This window comes from Triturus cristatus, chromosome 10 (assembly GCF_964204655.1).
Source record: "Triturus cristatus chromosome 10, aTriCri1.1, whole genome shotgun sequence".
NCBI classification, from domain to species: domain Eukaryota; kingdom Metazoa; phylum Chordata; class Amphibia; order Caudata; family Salamandridae; genus Triturus; species Triturus cristatus.
Window position 1 is genome coordinate 318,946,437 of NC_140593.1, and position 19,983 is coordinate 318,966,419.

General features: G+C 47.0%; 1 protein-coding gene across 1 annotated transcript in view; it reads left to right on the forward strand.

Moving 5' to 3' along the window:
* The window catches only part of PTER (phosphotriesterase related), a 267,947-nt gene that overhangs the window by 77,484 nt on the left and 170,480 nt on the right, over window positions 1-19,983 (forward strand). The gene's annotated exons all lie outside the window — the stretch shown is intronic.

Consider the following 19,983-nt stretch of genomic DNA (forward strand, 5'->3'; position numbering starts at 1 on the left):
ACCCCTGCGGAGCAAACAACAGTGGGAGAGGAGACAGTGGCCGGTCCGCGTGAGGACAGAGGCAGCGTGGAACTCATGCCACAGTGGAAGAGAAGGTGGGCCTAATGGAAGACGCATGCCTCTATAATTTCTGCCAACTAAGGGACACATGCCAACCGTCACCACTAGAGGCCGGCTCATAGCTTTCCAGCTAGTGGGTGGTCTGTACATGCAGGTGTGTGGTAGCATAGGCAGGAGCGGAGATGGAGTTAGAAAGGAATGGAATAAAGAGCTCTTCGCATCTATAATGAATGACACTTGGAGCTCCTGACCTTGAGCGCACGAGAACGGAAGAAAAGGCAGGGGATGAAAGGATCGCACGCACCACCAGGGGGCAGCACCAGGAGATGTGGCAGAGGGCCGGACTTGAGTGGCCAATTAGGAGCTGAAGCACCAGGGGCACCACTTATGCACAAAGCGCAGTTTTGCTTGAATTATCCTCAATGAAGACCGTGGAAGGAACTTGGTCAAGCCACTGCCTCAAAACTTCAGGCATCGCAAGGGAGGGGCAGGCGGGAAGGGGCGAAATAATATGGTAATTGTAAAAGGGCCTTCTTCGTGTGTATCAGGGCTCCAGAGTTACTGAGTTTGCACTGTGTTTGTGAATGTATGCACGTACAGTCTTTTTGTTTTGTGGCATTACAGACAAACACATAAAAAAGTTTTTTAGGGTGGTTTGCCCAGAATCACAAGATGCACGAGCCTCTTCCCATGGTCTGGTAGCTGCGAGGGCACATGAGGACCCCTCTATAGTTTCTGAGATTTCTGCCTTTCCTTCTGCAGTAGTCTGCTTTTTGGCAGTTGTTTTTGTAAATTAAAAGAGCGGATAGGGAAATGTCTCCGGGTTTGGGCAAACAACAGAAAATATGCCTGACACGAAGCTTGCTGTAAAGATAACCCCGGGAGCAGGGCCATCTGAATCTAAGACAAACAAGCACCGAAACACAAGCGCGGCAGCTAGAGTGGCCGTACGTGCTGCTGCACATTAAAGTATTCAAAGAAATCTTTTTTAGCAAGCAGCACTAGAAATGCTCAAGCTAACAAAGGAAAGCGGGCCGGGGGATATAGTCTAAAAAAACTGCCCGGTCTTGGTGCGTGCTCCGCTGCAATCGTCATCAGTAGGGAATGGAAACAGGAATTTTATTTTTCAGGGAGGAGCGATGTAGGGGAGGGGGGGAAGAACAGCTTGAATGGAATCGAGGGTCAATTTAAAGGAGGAGTCCAAGAGGAACGAAAACTTCAAGGGAAGAACACGAACAGAGCGCGCAGGAGAGAGAAGGAGGTGAGGTAGGGTGGGGGAGGGTAAGCACTCGTGCTTGCGGGAGCGAGGAGCGGCTTTTCAAAGGTGAAACAAGCACTAGTTAATTAGCCTGCGAGTGGTGCACGCACGCTGGTAAGAACAGTCTGCTCTTTTTCAAAGCACATACTCGTGCTTGTGGTGCGCCGCAGCGCTCTCCTGCAAGACATATGCCGCCACAAGCACGAGTATGCTTTGAAAAAGAGTTGCACGACAGCTAAAGGTCTCCTAAGCAGCGCATGCGCGCTGCGTAGGCGAGACCTAAACAGTCAGGACCCACTTCACTGTGCTCTACAACCCCTCAGCGAAGATCTAGACTCCCTCAGTCAGGCTCATGGGCAAATGCTTCATAGGTTAAGCCCGGGAATCCCCCCAAAACAGTCTCCACTGCACACTGTAAGTCCTAGTGGATATATGCTCAAATTTGCTGTGCACATTTTCAGCTGTTTTCAGCACAGGCTCAGCTTCCTTCTACATAAGCCCAGCTGCCCTCTTCAAATGCTCAGTGGTATACTGTGCATTCACTATTCGACCACATACTGCAAACTTCAATATTCACTCTGTCTCCATGCATATTGCACGCACTGAAACATTCACACATACGCTCCACACCCTCTGAAAAGGTTTGCACAGCCTCTTCTGCAAAGTAGCTCTGTGCATAGTGAACCACTGCCCACGATTAACTGCACTTTGTGCATTCTGTATGGCAAATACAACCTCACCCTGTAGTACATTGTGCCATCGAACATTGGACATGTATTTTTAAAGTATTACATGTCCTAGTACATGTTTTGGAACTTCTTTGCTTATTTGAAAATATCAATAAAGTAATGAAACATTTTAATACAGCTTGGCTTTTTTGTTTGTACTTTCATTGTGAGTAGTCACAGAATTGTTTTCAGTAATACATTGCCTTGGTTGTGTAGAAAAAAATTCAAATGCATCTGGTTATACCACCAGACAAAGGAGGGCCCTTTTTTAAGCAGCATAAATATATGCATTTTGTTAAACATCAGGTCTTGGAATTCACAAACACCCAAACCCTGGAAGTGTTAATTCCATAGCATACCCACATGTTCATCAGAAGTGTTTGATTCTACACTAGTTGCAGCTGCCATCACGCCCACTATTGTCCAGCCAATCACTAATGAGCTTCCTCGCCAGAGCTGAGACATTGCGCGTTGAACACCGCTTGTTCCTGCTTAGTATCTAATTGACTTGCATAGTGTTTCTTTTTCTTGCTTGATACTGTTGTCTTTTCTAAATGGAAACATTTCTTGCACTCTTTTATAATGTCCCCTCGCTGCTAAGCACGTTGTTTTCAGTGGTTCCTTAAATATGCGCAGCAACGTATACAGTCATTTCCACTTGAATGGTCCATTTAGGGGGAAGGGGGGTATTTATTTGTAGCCAAGCGCACGTATTCCTCAACCATAAATTACTGGGATCTAGGTCATTGTGATCTGTAGCTGACATCACGTGTAATGGTCGAGCTCTTTTCTGTAAGGTATCCCACACTGAGTGGCTTCTATCAAAATAACGTTCACATGAGAAAACCTGAAAACAGAACAATCCTGGCAGAAGAATTTACAGACACTTAAACAGTCATTATGTGTGGCCAGTTGTGGATATCTGTGGGGACCATGGGTATTGAGGGAAAATTCATTACAAGTTGGACATGAAGAGTCCACTTAGAAATGGCAAATGACGGGGAATCAGTAATTCTGGGTCTGATTTCCTGGTGTGATTTTCAGGTTTCGCCTGCACAGCGCTTGTGCTGAGCTTGCAAAGTCTTTAGTATTTGAAAAATAATAATCTTATAAGAGGCTTACCGCCGGACCTTACTTTCCATTTGTTTGCATGCTTGTCACTCTGTTTTCCTTATTTTCTGTTAGCTGCAGCATGCTAATAATTCCTGTTGGGTTCACATTTCTCTTTGTGGTTTTCTTATCAGTGGAGCATCGGACCAAGTACTCCCTTTCAACTTTTCCTCTACCTTTTATGGCACAACTTTTTCCTTCGTGCCTAAGCGTGTTTGGAACCACATGTTTGTTGTGGAGGTCTTGTCTTTGAACTTTTCCTCAGCCTTTATGAAGTCCTTGTTTTAGTTTTGTCCCCACACTCGATACAAGTGCATGTGTGTATGTCTTTGTGTAGCTCAAACTTCACCGAAGGTATCAGAGTGCTTTACATTTGGAGAGCTTTAAATGAGCACCAGTTGCATTACAGACTCCCAATGAGACTCGAACCCGGTTCCTCAGCTTTAAAGTCTAGAAAGTTGGCGCTCTAGCTATTACGCCATATCCTCTTTCGTCCTCTTCATTGCCCTGTTCTGCTTTCTCCCTCCTTCCCTGGTACCTTCCTCAATGTCCACTCTTAACCACCATTTCCTTTTAACACAGAGAAAAAGAATGGTGTTTGTTCATAGCTGTGCAGTGTGCCCTGCTGAGTAATACTATAACTATAAAAACAACAGTTGATGGACAGAATGCAGAACAATGTCAAAAATTCACGCCCATACAGAGATCTGGGCCTAAATCCATCGTTTTTTTGCTCACCATGCCGTTCCCGTTTGAACCCAGCCATATGCAAATCAGTCTTGACACTGTGCCTCATGGGAACAGTCCAGCCCGAACTGCCAAGCCAGGTCCTCCCTGGACTGGAAACAAGCATCCTAGGACCGGTTTCGGGGTTTCACCACTCTTCAGCCAGGATAGCTTGATTCCAGTGGCATACCCGTCCCACTCAGGGTGACAAATGCAAAAACAACAGTTGATAGACAGAATGCAGATAAAGTGCATCCAGGATGCTTGTTTCCGGTCCAGGAAGGACGTGGCCTGGCAGTTCAGTCTTTACTGTTCCCATGGGGTACAGGGTCAAAACTGATTTGCATATGGCTGGGTCCAAACTGGGGTGGTGCAGTGGGCAAAAGAACGATGGATTTAACCCAGATCTTTTGACTGGGGGAGAATGTTTGCATTGTCAGCATTCCGTCCATCATTTGTTTGCTGTAATACTATAACTAGTCACTGATTTCCATTTTTGCCTCCACTAATTGATTGCTGTGTTTTACTCATCAGTTGTATATTAACCAAGAGGTGAATGCTTTACAGGCACCAAATCTGCGTGCTGAAATAATTTCAGTTTGGATTTCATTGCAGTAGTTTTCAAGACTCAGTCCAATCAGTGTCACACTCTGCAGCATCTAGAACACCGAACACCAACTTACTATAAGCAAGCAAACTATAACACTTAGTCTGCAATGTGTTTCTGCAATGTCACACAGCACCTTAGCTTCTTAAGTAATTTATTCTCAAAGTAGCCTTGATGTTGTGTTTGTATAATGCGAACTCCGTCTAAAGATATTGAAACTCTTTACATGAGCACCGGTTGCATTACAGAGGACACATTCATTTCTAGGCAGGAAGAGACTAAGTGAGTTGCCAAAAATCAAAGAATGTTAAGTCTCCCGCTGAGACCTAAACCCAGTCCCCTAGCTTCAAAGTGGGCTGCTCTAGCCATTATGACATATTTTCTCTTGTTGGACCCGGCCTCGTGGCGTGGTCTTAACCCTCTTGGATTGTGCTCGTCCCCCGCACCGGCCTACACGGGCCGCCATTTCAGGCCGCCAGGGACCCCTCCTCCCTTCAAGGTCCCCCTTGGATTGTACCCGTTTTCCTACACCCACCTCAGCGGCCCCCTTTTCCAGGCCGCACAGGGACCCCTCATCCCTTCGGGGTCCCCCCCTTGCTTGCTCCACGCACCAGCCCACGCAGCCCGGCTCCCTCCGGCCTCGGCCCCAGCGAAGCCCCAACATCGAGGCACCAAGATCTGGCCAGGGGGCCCCGCATGGCCACTTCACCACTCCCGGAGGAGGAGAGTGTCGATGGGACCCCCACCGTCCCTCAACACCTAGGTGCGATCGTCCTCCGGCCTCCCCGGGCCTGGCGCCTCTCCCGCTGGGCGTCTGGCCTCTCCCAGCCCGGCCTCTCCGCCCCCCCAGGCGCAAGGGTACGGACATCAAAGGGCTCCAGACCTATATCTGGGGCAACCCCGCACTGGGACAACAGTTGTATCCCGGAGTCAAGAGCCCTGCTGATGGAATCGCGGCTGACCCTACGGAGAAGAACTCTTGCTTGAGACTATACCACGAGCCCTGCTGACTGCATCGCGGCTCCACCTTATTGAGACAAGGAACCTCACGGAACATCGGGGCCCTGCTGACGCTGTCGCGGCCCAACCTCGCTGAAACCTCCCTCGGAGCCCTGCTGACGTCGTCGCGGCTCGAGCTGAACTGAAACACCTTAAGAGCCCTGCTGACCTGGTCGCGGCTCGAACTCCACGAACTGATCGCCAGAGCCCTGCTGACGCCGTCGCGGCTCGACCACTCCGAGATCCGGAGTCCCTCCAGCTTGTGGATCAAGAACTGGGCCCAGGGTACTCTCGTACCAAGCTGCTACTAAAGACTGTCCCGCTACCCCATCCCTACCTGAGACTTTGAGACTCTTGTCGATCCCTCGATCCCCCTTGTACATATCGATAACCATAACTTCTTAGATGCTGATAAAGAACTGCTCGTCTTGATAAACATCCTCGAGTCCTGTGTGGTGGTGTTACTGTGCTAGTACGTTATAGGAGAAGGACCTCTCCTAGGAGGCTTCTCAGCAGCGCTCGGCTACTTCGTGCAGTGTGGGGGCCCCTCTGGGTGGTCCCTCCGACTCCCCCGAGGTCCGCCTTCCAACATCTCTCATCCTCATCATTGCCATGTTCTGCTTCCTCCCTCCTACCTGCAACTTTCTCGGTGTCCACTAATAACCACTGTTTCCTTTCAACACAAAAAAGCATGTATACCCTTCAATTTATGTTTAAAAATGTTTGACAACTCGAACTGATTTTTGTGTGTTTTAGCACAATAATCTTTTTTTGGTCTTGAACTATTATTTATTGCGCTTAGGTGAGACTTCTGGCAATCATATTAGCTGTTAAAATTCTAATCATTAATATGCCAAGCTGAGCTGCATGGAGAACAGGCATTGGCAAAGCCAATAGTATTTGCTTCTGCAAAATCTATTGGGTTTATTAATGTTTTTTCAACATGTTACACAGCAGCGCTAGCTGCTCTGTAGCATGTTTTAAATTTCCATCAAAAAAGGACTGTGGCGCGTTCGAATCATAACTCATTTAAAAAAAATATTTTAAGTCATGTTTCACAGCAAACAGCACCGCTGTCCAACATAACTTATAAAATACATTGACAAAAGCAATAGATTTCAGAGGTAAAATCTATTGGCTTTGCTAGTGCTTTTTTATTTCTCCCATAAATTTGAAATATAAATTTGTTTGCAGGAGCTAAAGAGATGCACAGTGTTCCAGCAGATCTGATAATCCTGATGGGCTGCTAACCACCATTACTGGCACCATCAAAATGTTGCGGCCACTTCTTACGAGGATCTAAATGTAGTTCTTTTACTTTGACCAATATTATGCGTGACAGGTATTATTACCATGTATTTATTACATTATTTCCTGTCTGTGGAGAGTACCAAGGTGCTGTTGGGAAGAACAACTAAAACTCATTAAGGTAAAAACAAAATCACATCTTCTAAATCAGGTGTAGTTAGTGGTTTCTTCATGCCTTGCAGCAGATTTAGCATTTGAGTTTTCTGAATGAAAGAAGCTCTGCCTCCCTGCCCAAATGTGTTAATTTGTGAACCTTAACACTGGATGAGACAGGCTGATCATAATCATTAAGTATGTCATGTCAGATAAAAAACGTTTTGAAAGAACAGAATGTCTTTGTCTACCATACAATGGCACCTGAGATTTAAATTCTCTGAAATACTATATTGATATGTGCAGCACATCCGTTGGGTTACCAGTGCAGGACCACTATTGGTACAGAAGTTTGGATACTAGGATGGGTGACATGCTACCTTTGATATTCACCATTCTCTGTCCCATAAATCATAGTGCTAAGTTTCAACCACTTTTCTTCATGCCAAAGTGTTTTCTTTATAGCTTTTTAAGTTCTCCTTGTGTTTGCACGGCTCTCTGCCTTCTGAATTAGCGACCACATGGAATTATAGTTGTAAAGCTGTAGATAACGTTTTTGTTTCCAACTGAGGGGTTCCAAGTGACTCAAATGGAGAACCACCTCAGTTCGGACCCATCGGCATGCAAATCAGTTTTGACCCTGCTCCTTTAGGCTGGGTCTATTCTTAGGGGGAATGGTGGGCAAAATAACAATGTGTTTAAATGCTACCCCCAAGCGATTGCTAGTACCTATTCTTGTGGTAACCATCCTTCCATCAACTTTTATGTGTTTGATATCTCTAACACCTGAAGTGGCCAAGGGTATACCCAGTGGTGGGTTCCATGCTTACTGTGCCACTTGGGCCAAGCTACACCCAATTGAAGAGCCATTATCAGGGCAAAACCGGTCTTGGGTGGCTTGTGTTCTCATTTGGAGAGGACCTGGTTTGGCAGTTCGGGCTGGACAGTTCCCATTGGAGCAGGACCAAAACTTGTTTGCAATTTGCATATGGCTTGGTCCAATCCGAGGTATCTTGCCACGCAAAAGAACAATGGATTGGGAAGCTACCCCAAGCAATTGCCAGTGGTTAAACTTGTTGGAAGCATCCTCTCATCACCTTTTTGTCTTAAGTCTAAGAACAGAAAGTATTTTAAAACTACTATTAGACTGTGAAGGAATGAAGTGAAAGCAGTGAGTAGGTGCTGTGATACTGGGATACCACCTTATGTGTTACATGTTTTGCAGTTAATTACCAGTGTAACATCTCCTCTTGTCTAATGGGCAGTAAGGAGAGGAAGACAGCCCGACTAGTTAGGCTCTTCACAAGGGTAACACCTCATCCTTTGATTAGTTTAATTTGCCAGAATTGGGCCAAGGAAGATGGGTGTGGGGGGTCAATAGACTGGGGGGGGGCGAGAGGCTGGAATCCCTCACCCTGCATTTATTTTTCTATTATTAACTCCATAACACTAATCTGTGGTGTCTAATGATTGCTCTATTCCTGGGGAAAGGCAGGCATTGCTGCAGTATTGAGGTTGAGTCTGGGCATTGCATCAAAGCCTGTCTACATGTTGAACCACCACAGAATTGCAGCCGAAAGTGGTTGTTTCTTTGTACTTCAAGTTTTGAACCCATCAATCACTTTGACACTATTGACCGAGAGGTCACAGCCAGCCACATCCAAGGTTTGAAATAAAAATTACTGTCCTTGATCCAGCTGTGACTGTCTTCATGGATTTAGGCCATTGCCCTCATTCCATTCACCTCTAAGTTTCAGTTGATCAGCTGTGATCAGCTGTGGAGTTCCACAGGTTACACCTCTTTGCTTTGGCCTTTTCAATGACTTTCTTTTCTTCCTTGCTAAATTCATTCATAATCCAGATGGTCCCTTATACATGTAGGCAATTGGCACCCTGAATATTGGAAATCTTAGAACATAATACAGTTGACAGGGTCTGTATTCTAAAAATATACCGTGGTGATTCAGGATTAGATGGAATGCAACTGACTTTGAACTAAACAGAGAAGGCTGAGAATATGATCATGCTCAGGGATACGGATCTCTGGATTCCACCACATTGGAACCTCTAAAATGGGATACTGGTTTTTGATTCATCAAGAGTGGAGGTGGTTAATTCACTTGAAATAGATTTGGAAACTTATATTGACCAGAACTCTTTCATAATTTGGGCAGGAGATTTTAACATTGGAGAATGTCACATTACGTCCAAAAGAGTATATGGTATCATGATCGCGAGGGAAACACCCTAGCATATTTTTTACACAGTCCATATGGTTTAGCGCTTAATAACCTGATGTTAAAAATAAACCTGAAAGTGGCTAAACACAGGGTGTCTATCGACCCGTGCCACTTACCTACATTCACGGGGAGAGGCGATGGTAGTAATATTGATCACATCCTTATTACAGATTCCAAAAAGGGGACCATCCTAGATCTACGAGTAGGGCCTAACTGCATTAGTGACCATAACCCAGTGATCCTAAATTTCGATCGCAACCTTCCAACTAATCGAGATTCGGGGAGAATTTTCAACATCGTCCCTGTAGGCCAGAACAGTGTCAGGATTAAATGGACAGGTGTTAATTAAGCTAATTTGATAAAGAATGTGGTGGTAAATAATTTGGACCAACTATTAATTGGGCTGGAGCCTGAAATAGATCACAGGGAGACACGGAATGCCCATGTAATAATATCCAACTCTATCAACCAATCAATAACATACAATAAGGGTTAAATCTCATGGGAGGGAAAGGTGTGGGTGGTTTGATGGGGAATGCACAAAGGCTAGGACCAGGCTGATTACAATCCTAAACCAAGACCCTAAGGATATAGAGGCAGTTTGGTCAGCTAGAATAAACTACTATAATGCTATAAAGACCAGGAAGCAAATCCTAAAGGGGGAGGCTTTTGCAAACCTGGTGCAGGTCGCTGAAACTAAAGACAGTGGGGCAGATTTACGAGAAAGTGACGCATCTGTAAAGATGTGTCACTTTCCCTGCGCCACCCTGAGAAACCCTTGCGCCACCATGGATGTGCCGTATTTACAATAGGGCGCACCACGGCACAAGGATTGACAGATGCGTCATGAATTCTGACGCACCTATTGACGCAAAAGTCACGCATTGCTGGAGTCGTGTCGCAAGCACAACGCAACTCCAGCAATGCAGGGGGAGGCCTATCCTCTTTATGCTGCGTCACTCCTTACGCCTGCTTCAAGCAGGCATAAGAATTTGACGCAGTGCCGTCCTAGAAGTGGCGCAGTGAAATCTTGTAGATTTCACTGCGTCACTTCTATGAGGCTTTTTTGCGTTGAAACGCCCACCCTGCATACATTATACCTGATGCAGGTATAATGTGATGCAGGGCTGTACAACTTGACGCATCTCCCTAGATGCGTCACGTTGTAAATGGGCCGCATTTTTACGCTGCTGCTGCGTCACAAAAAGTGACGCAATGGCGGCGCAAAAATGATGCAAGGGACTTGTAAATCTGCCCCAGTGTTTTGTTTTGGAGAACTGTTAATGCCTCCCTTTTTACAAAGGGAACAGACCTTGACTTGGAATCTGCAGTCACCCCACACAATGGCCATTCCATTTTGGTTCAATGTTCTCTAGGTTTGACCAAGAAGAGGTGGATCCATGTGGTTGGGCAGGTGAGCTTTTCACCAGTATAACTTTCACCATAGAGTAGTTAGTTAGGGCTATTAACAGTAGCCCAAAGGTTAGGGCCACAGGACCGGATTGGGTCCCAATGGACAAGTACAGATCCAAACACAATTGATGGGGCCCTTTTCTTACCAAGGTTGTCAATGCAGCAGGAGCTGGGCATATACCCCCTACCTGGTCGACCTCACTAATTATACCGATTTTTAAGAAGGGTTCTAGAAACGACCCAAAATGTTATAGGCCCATCTCACTGCTGGACTCTTCCGCTAAATTGTTGGGGAGAGTCTTGCTAGACATAATTGGAATTATGGGCAGAAGAGAATCAAATTCTCTCTAGTGCCCAGGTTTTTTTAGGAAAAGGCCTGGGAATGGTTGAGCAATCACTTAACTTGACCCTATTCATAGGGAAGTATACCCAGCTAAGGATGGTTCATTGTATATTTGCTTTATCAACCTTAGTAGTGCCGACGATTTGGTTGATCATAGGAAGCTCTGGGAATTTCTGAATAAAAAGGGGGACTCCAAGGAGATTATTTCTCTCTAGCCTATTTGTATGAACATCTAGAGGCAAACGTTAGATTTGGAAAACAGGGTGAACTAACGGAACCTGTCATCATAAGTATAAGGGTTCGACAGTGGTGTGTTTTGGGCCCCTCCTTTTTTTCATGATATATAAATGACGTAGAAGAAACACTTCAAGCGGTGTGTGCTGATACCCCTAGGATTGGTGGGTGGCAGGTCCCGATACTTATGTATGCCAATGATGTGGCTGTATTTGCACATACCCCAAAAAGTCTGCAACTTGTAATAAATTATTTTACAGATGATTTTTGGATGAGAGGAACATGAAAATTAATATTGCTAAAACTTTTACAATGAGTTGAGGTCGTGCAGGAGGGAAACAACATACTATTTATATTAAAAGGAGTAAACTACAAAGCACTAATACTTTTAGTTATTTGGGGATCCAGTTTTGCTCAAAATTGGATTGGCAGAACCCTAGTGAGATCTGTGTATCCAACATGATTAAAAATAATGAAGGGCTGATGAGGTTTGCTGCTAAATTAGGTAATGAAACTAATGCCCAGATGCTCACTCTCTATAACAATAAAACAATTTCATCCGCAACATATGGTGCAAGGATCTGGGACGCAGGGAACAAGAGTGTTCTACAGATAAGAGAAATCACCTTTTTAAGAAGATTACTGTCAGTACCCCTCTCTATCCTGGCATCTATCGTGCATTGGGAGTTGAATTCCTTTCTGATATCCTTGAAACCAAACCACTATTATTGTGGCGATCTGGTTACATACCATAAATCAGAGGTGGGTCTGTGGTCTCATCCAGAGGATATCTTGAGGCATTCAAAAAAAGGAATAGGATAGAATGTGTTGGAAGTCTGCCATAGGAAGAGGAAACAAGAAGTTCTCCCCATGGTGATTTGTTTATTGGTGACTCCATTGGGGTTTCATGATTATACGTAGACAATGGTCATCAGAATTGCTTTTTAGCCTTGCAGACATAAATCAGTCTGGTGTATTTAGGCATGACGTTTGCACTTCATTTTTTTGTTTTTATGATTTGTTTTATATTAACAGCCTTGTCATTGTGTGAATATTGGTTTTAGGAGATCGATGTTTAATCATATTGTAACCATTTATTGGAACATTTTGTCCTTTTATGGCTCAGTGAATTTGTGCCTAATAAAGCTTGATGAATGAATAAATGAATCCATCAACCACTTTGACACCACTCGCCAAGAGGTCTCAGCCTGTCACATCCAAGGCTATGAAATAAACATTACTGTCCTTGATCTAGCTGTGCCTGTCTTCATGGAATTAGGCCACTGCCCTCCTCTCATTCATTTCTGAGTTTCAGTTGATCAACTGTGAAGTGGCCTTTTCAATGTCCTTATTTTCTTCCTTTCTAAGGGTCAGATGTAGGTGGCTAAATACCGGTAGGTAACCCCGAAATTCGGTAAATTTCAGGGTTACCGACCGGTATTTAGCCATTCCTAATGTAGGTGATGATTCGGTAAATACAGAATCGGTATTTACCGAATCTGTATTTACCGAATCAGTATTTACCGATTCGGTAAATGCAATGTAGAAAGCACATAAAAGAGTGCTTATGTGCTTTAAGAATTCATTAATTACCACCAACTTCAAGTTGGTGGTAATCAACAAATTCCTTTAGAAATTCACTATTGAATTTTTTTTTAAGTGCCATGTGGCACACATCCATGCCCTTAGGGCATGTATGTGCGTCACATGTGCACACAAGCACATTTCAGGGGTGCAACAGGGTGTCCTTTGGACACCCTGGCACCCTTGAAATACCTCCCGGTATTACCGATTCGATAATACCGAATCGCTAATACAGAATGGCTTTATATTCATTCCTATGGGCCTCCAAGCCCATAGGAATGAATGTCCTATTACTTACCGGTAATCTTCATTACTCCGGGTCCCGTAGTCCTCGACACCGTCATGGACAAGTGAGATCTACTATCTCACTGACAGAAAAAAGAACGAAGGAATGCTGGACCTACCCTCCCCCTCCCACTGGGAGTACTTAAGGAGTACCGTCCCAGCATTCCTCCTGAAATACCAAGCACCAATGAAGGCCGGCAGACAGGGAGGGAGGGAGGGAAGTCATGACGGTGTCGAGGACTACGGGACCCGGAGTAATGAAGATTACCGGTAAGTAATAGGACATTACCCCCAGGTCCCTCCGTCCTCGACACCGTCATGGACAAGTGAGAAATACCAAAGCAAACACCGGCATTCATACCAGAAAACACAACAAACCACCAGGATAGCAAACAAACCCAGAGATTTATTGGAAATAAGCAGAAAAAAACATTTAGGAGCGAACAGAGCTCAACACCCCCAATGCAAAACCTCCATCATCCCCCAAAAGATTGAGGAGACGATAATGCCTGATGAAGGTATTAGAAGAGGCCCACGTGGCAGCCCTGCAAATCTCAGAGAGAGGAACACCCCGAACCTCCGCCCAAGAAGCAGCCACCCCTCTCGTAGAACGACCCTGAACCCCCAAAGGAGGAGGAGAACCAGACAGAGAGTAGGCCAAGGAAATGGCTTGCTTCAGCCAACGGCCGATGGACACAGAAGAAGCCTTACACCCCAGAGAAGCCGCACCAAAGGAGACAAAAAGGGAGTCCGACTTGCGAAATTACGCAGTTCGGTCAAGATAAACGCGCAGAGCCCTGCACACATCCAACAAAGACCACCGGGGACCACCGGGAGAATCCAAGACAGAGCCCAGGGAGGGCAATACCAACTCCTGGCACCTGTGAAATTGCGAAGAAACCTTCGGCACAAAGGAAGAATCCAGGCGGAGGACAACCCCACCCTCCGTGAAAGACAGAAAGGGAGCACGAGCCATCAAGGCCCCCAACTCCCCAAGACGTCGAGCAGAGGTGACAGCCACCAGGAAAACCACCTTGAGGGTGAGAAACTTTAAATCCACCGTCTCCAAGGGCTCAAAAGGAGGACCGACCAAAACCCGCAGGACCAAAGGCAAGTCCCACAGGGGAAAGGAAGGGCGAGGCACAGGCCGGGAAACAGTAAAACTGCGAAGAAGACGAGAAACCAATTCTTCAACATCCGAAAGATTCCCCCACGGGGAACGAAAAGCCCGAACAGCGGCCCACTGGGCACGCAGCGTAGAAACAGCCAAACCCTTCTCGAAACCTTCCCACAAGAATTGAAGGACAACCGGCACGGAACAGAACAAAGGGGAGACACCCAACGCAGAACACCAGCGATTAAAATTACCCCAATGACGATCATAAGCCTTAAGGGTAGAAGGTCGTCGGGAACGCTGAAGAGCCATCGCTAAATGTTCCGTAAAACCGCGCCGTCGCCAACCCTGCCTTTCAACCTCCACATCGACAACCGCAACCGGAGAAGAGACAGGCACGGGGAAGACCGCAGAGGAGACGGAGACAGGGGAAGAAACCAAGGACCCTGCACCGCCAAAAGCCGCACCGCCGGAAACCAAGACCTCCGAGGCCAAAACGGTAGCACCGCCACCACCTCCCGATCCTCCTGACACAACCGGGCCAGAAACCTGGGAACCAGCGCCAGGGGGGGGAAGGCATAGAGGAGACGCGACGGCCACGGGAGAGACAGAGCGTCCACCCCCCAGCAACCCTCCTGCAGAAACCGGGAGCAAAAACGAGGGAGCTGAGCATTGTGCCGGGAGGCAAAGAGGTCCAGAAAGGGACGCCCAAACTTCCCGCACACAAGCCGAAACGCAACCGGGGTGAGAGACAACTCCAGAGAATCCGGAAAGCACCGACTCAGGGCATCCGCCACAAAGTTGTCCACTCCCCGAAGATGAACCGCCGTCAGAGACAGCAGATGGCCCTCCGCCCAACAAAATAGGGGCACCACCACCGCATTCAAAGACGCCGAACGAATCCCCCCTTGATGATTCAGATAGGCCACCGTCACCATATTGTCGGACCGCACCAACACGTTCCGATCGAGCAACAGAGCGCGGAAACCCATCACAGCCCGGGACACCGCCGTGAGCTCTCTCCAGTTGGATGACCGGCGGCTCTCCAGGAGGGACCAACGACCTTGAAGGGAGCGAGACCCCAAGGTCGCCCCCCAACCCAAGGCGCTGGCATCCGAAGTCAAGACCAGAGAAGGAGAAGACTGCAGGGGCAGACCTAAAGACAGATGATCCCTCACAGACCACCAAAGAAGAACCGGGAGGACCACTGGAGACACAGGAATGAGAATCTCCAAAGCGAGGGACCGGGGATCCCAAAGAGACAGAAGGTACACCCAAAGGGGGCGCAGATGAAACCGTGCCCAAGCCACTGTAAAAACAGTCGCCGCCATCAGACCCATAAGACGCAACCAAAGGCGCACCGGAAAGGCTCCCCCCAACCAGAAACGATGAGCAAGGGACACCAACGTCGTCACCCGAGGTTCGGGGAGGAACACACGGTTCAGATCCGAACGGAATCGGGCCCCAATAAAAACCATGTCCTGAGACGGAGTCAGTTGACACTTGGGCAAGTTGATCAGGAAACCATGGGCCCGCAACGCCGAGCACACCACCTCCCTGGCCTCCAGTAACAGGACCCGAGATGGAGCATGGATCAACCAGTCGTCTAAATAGGGGTATACCATCACCCCTTGGAGATGAAGCCATGCGACCAAAGGCGCCACCACCTTCGTAAACACCCGTGGCGCCGACCGGAGACCGAACGGCAAGACCATGAACTGGAAATGACGTCCCTGAACACAAAACCTCAGAAACCTGCGGGACCGAGGATGGATCGGTACATGGTAGTACGCATCCTGAAGGTCGAGGGTACACATGAAGTGCCCCGGCAGTACCAACGGAATTATCCTTTGTAAAGTCTCCATGCGGAAAGGAATTCTGGCCACCCATTTGTTCATAACCCGCAGATCCAAAATTAAGCGGAAACCCCCCGTGTTCTTTGGAACCAGAAAGACCAGGGAATAGAAACCCAACCCCGTCTCCAGCGGGGGAACCTCCTGAATGGCACCTTTTCGAAGAAGGTCCAGAAGCCCGAGAGAAAGATGAGACCGCTTTACGCGACTCGAAGGCCAAGGAGTCGGCCGAACACCCGAGTCCGGAGGCGGAGTCGTAAACTCCAGAACATAACCCTGGCGAATGATGTCCAACACCCAGACGTCGGAACAAGACTGAACCCAGGCAGCCAGGAAGAAGCGCAGCCGCCCTCCAACCAACAACCCGGGAACCACCGCCAAAGAGTCAGGAACGTGGCTTGGCAGGAGGAGGGGATTTAGCCTTACGGTCCCGACCACGGCCAGAAGCAAACCTACCCTGGCCTCTCACAAACTGTCTACGAGAAGCAGGGCGAAAGAAAGATTTGGGTTTAGAAGGGACAGGAGCAGTAGTAGAGATTTTAAAGGAAGAGGAATGCTTCTTTTCCTTAAACAATTTGTGTAACTTCGCCTCCAACTCCCCCCCAAACAACATAGTACCCTGAAAGGGCAACCTCAAAGCGCATGCTTTCTGCGCAGAGTCAGTCTTCCAGTCCTTAAGGACAAGACTGCGCCGTGCAGCCACACAAGCTCCCCCGGAAAGAGCCGAAGCCCGCACAACGTCAAAGGAGACATCAGATAGGAGTTCCACCTGACGCTCAATCTGCTCCAGCAAACCAGAACAGTCCGTGGCATTATCCATAGACTGATAGAGGGACTTCAGGTCAGACAACAGTGACTGCGACACATAAGTCCCGTAGATGCCTGCTCGTAAGGCCAGGTGGGAACCAGAATACACTTTACGGAGCGCCACATCCGCCTTCTTGTCAACCGGATCCTTCAGTACAGCATCCTCAACAAGGGAAGTACGCCCCACCAAACTAGCCACAAACGAGTCAATAGGAATCGAATCAGGTAGTTCAGTAGCCATATCCTGCAGAGGATAGAGTTTAGTCATGAAGCGCGGAATCAGGATGCAATCCGGATCAGCCCACTCGCGCTTCAAAACATCTCGGATGAAGGGATGGACAGGGACATCGACAGTGGCAGCACTCTGAAATTGTCGCAACAAAGGGCCCCTAGAGGTACTAGGCGCGTCTCCGTCAGGGAACCCCATGTTCTCTTTAACATGCTGCACAATTGCGGACATAGTCTCCTTGTCCACATATTTGCCTTTTAACTCCTCCTCTCCCAAACCCGCAGACTCATCGCCACTAGAGTCCGAAGAAACAGGAGCAGGACACCTGCGACGGGATCCAGCATCACCCATCTCAGACAAAGTCTCCCTGATCAAGCGCTTAATATGCGCATCAGCACCAGTATCACGGCGCCTGGATCTGGCAGGAGAGGGAGACCTGGAAGCACTAGAGGAAGAGGACGACCTCTCCCGGTGATGACGTTTCCTGGAATGTTTTCCCATCACAAAAACACACCAACAACAGCAATATTACCAGAGATAACAACCGCTATGCGGTACTCACCCCAAACGCTCGTTTTTAAACGAGTTTCCCCAAAGCCGGCAATCACGAGGCGCCTGACTTCCGTCCCCACGCTCAAAAACCGGAAGTCAGGCATGACCACATCCGGCCGGGGAATCAGCGCCATCCAATCAGAGGAGCAGCGCGGCCGCGCCCCCCAGCAAGCCCAGCAGGCCGGGAGAGGCGGCCATCGGGCCAGGAGAGAACCAACGCGGTATTACACCGCCGCGAGGTCCGGAAATGAAGAGGCCCGCGCCACTCCCCCCAAGCCCAGCAGGGAGGGAGAGGCAAACAGCGAAGGGCCGCCGGCATCCAGGTAAGACCCAGCAGCCACAACGCCACATCCAGAAAGAAGGCAGGAGCGCCCACGCTCCTGCCGCGTCCTCACACTGTCAGGATGACAGAAAAAAGAACAGGAGGAATGCTGGGACGGTACTCCTTAAGTACTCCCAGTGGGAGGGGGAGGGTAGGTCCAGCATTCCTTCGTTCTTTTTTCTGTCAGTGAGATAGTAGATCTCACTTGTCCATGACGGTGTCGAGGACGGAGGGACCTGGGGGTAATGGGTAGGTATTCCTTATTACCGAATCAGTTTTACCAATTTGGTAATAAGGAATATTAAGGAATCAGTATTTTTTACCGATTCATTACCTACATAAGAAATACCGATTTCTTAATACAGAATCGGTAAAATTCGGTATTAAGAATTCGGTATTTGTGGATTACCTACATCTGGCCCTAAATTCATTCATAATCCAGACAGCCTCTTATACCTGTAGGCAATTGGCCCCCTGAGTATTGTAAATCTTAGGACGGAATACAGTTTACAGGGTCTGTATTCTACCAATATACAGTGGTGATTCAGGATTAGATGGAAGGCAACTGGCTAAGAACTAAACAGTGAAGGCTGAGAATATGATCATGCTTAGGGAAACGGATCTCTGGATTCCACCACATTGGAACCTCTAAAATGGTATGCCTGAGTGCTTACCTATACCAGAGCAGAAGAACCAAGGGTTTAGGATGTACAGCAGACTTTCCCTCATCTCCAGGTGAAGGCAGTAGATTAGGCTTGTGTTCATAACAAGTTTGTCCTCTCTCACATTCTTGATTACCCAATTTATAAAGCCTGCACAATGAAGACACTCTAGTCCCTAATACTTTAGACACTGCTTGCTGTAAGACTGTCCACCATAACACTGAGCACTGACGCTGCAGAAAGTGACAATTCCTTTCGTCACCAAATCTCTTAGACTGGCTAATACAATGCTTCACAACCCTGTGACGTTGCCAATCCTGACGCTACACATTGTTGAGGCACACTTATACTGCCAACTTTGTCAATGCATGCACATGTTGCCCAGAAAGTGTGGACATCTGGGTGGGGGAAAGCAGTGATCGCCTGGACCTCTGCCTGCACCCCAAAAGGTCAACGGATCTGAACTACCGAAGAAATATGTCCCATAGCAAATCAGATACTATCAAATTTGAGTATTGGTATCTGATCAATGGTTTGCAAGCGTAACATTTCATACATTTCAACACAAATCTCAGTTAGGAAGGGAACCCCTTTTGCACCCCTTCCTACTTGCTATTTGTGATGAGTCAGAGATCCTCTAATGTGAATCAGAAACAATTTTCCTATTATCAGGGGGATCTTATGCAGTACAAAATACTGTTATCCAGTCATAACTCCTGTCGTTTTGTGGATCACTGGGTTTGCAACAGCAAAATTATTTAGTACTTTGGGCCTGAAATTTCCTCTAGTTGCAAGCAGCGCAGGACAAGAGCAGCAACCTTAGGTGAACAGATGATTTTTAATGGTGTTCCTGTATGCAATAAGTGATGGAAATGTTCTGATGTTTAGAGCAAGTTGTTTCTAGAGGTTGGGCAGCAGCTTTAGTCTTCACAGCTTCAGTAGCGAGAACTATCTGTGGTTGCTGGTTTGCAGAGTGCACATGTTGGTTTGTCATAGAGCAAGTGATAATTATCCTGCGTCAATGATATTGAGATGTTTAATGACATTACCATAATGGTTATTCAACATTTTAGCTACAGTCAAATGTGCATTGAATGATAGAATTTAAAGCTAGTTAATTGCAAAATACATAGGTTACCCTACAGGGAACCATGGTAAGTACACAATTTGCAACAAAGGGCTGTGCGTGGATATAGTGGATGGAACCATTAGCAGCCATCTTGAAAAATCCATTACATAGACATACTTGAACAGTCATCTTAACAAAATTTCTGTTTTTTGATATTGGCACCATGTAGTGTCATATTATGCAATTTGCAATCAGTACTATTGTTTTTGTCTTAATTTGTGAATAAAGTACAAAAATAATTTAAAGGCACTCAAGCCCACAGTTCTAATCCTTTCTACTCCTTTTTAAACCTGTTTAACTAATCTTTTCTACTCCTTTTTCCTTTAT